The sequence below is a fragment of the Panthera leo genome, chromosome F3 (assembly GCF_018350215.1).
Source record: "Panthera leo isolate Ple1 chromosome F3, P.leo_Ple1_pat1.1, whole genome shotgun sequence".
Lineage (NCBI taxonomy): Eukaryota > Metazoa > Chordata > Mammalia > Carnivora > Felidae > Panthera > Panthera leo.
In genome coordinates this window covers 36,557,293-36,557,500 of record NC_056696.1, presented here as the reverse complement: position 1 = coordinate 36,557,500, position 208 = coordinate 36,557,293, and positions in this window count along the sequence as shown.

Genomic DNA, 208 nt, shown 5'->3' with positions numbered 1-208 from the left:
TATAATATATATTATAATATATAATAACTATTACATTGCTGAATTGATATAATTTACCTCAAACAACGTTCCAAAGTAAAATCTGAAAGGGGTAATTAACACAATGTAGGTGGACAGTAAGGGAATCTGAACAGAACGTAACCATGGAGCCTTTTGGAGAATGCTGGTCTGCATATTCAAAAATGAATAAAGAGGAGAAAAGAGCCTT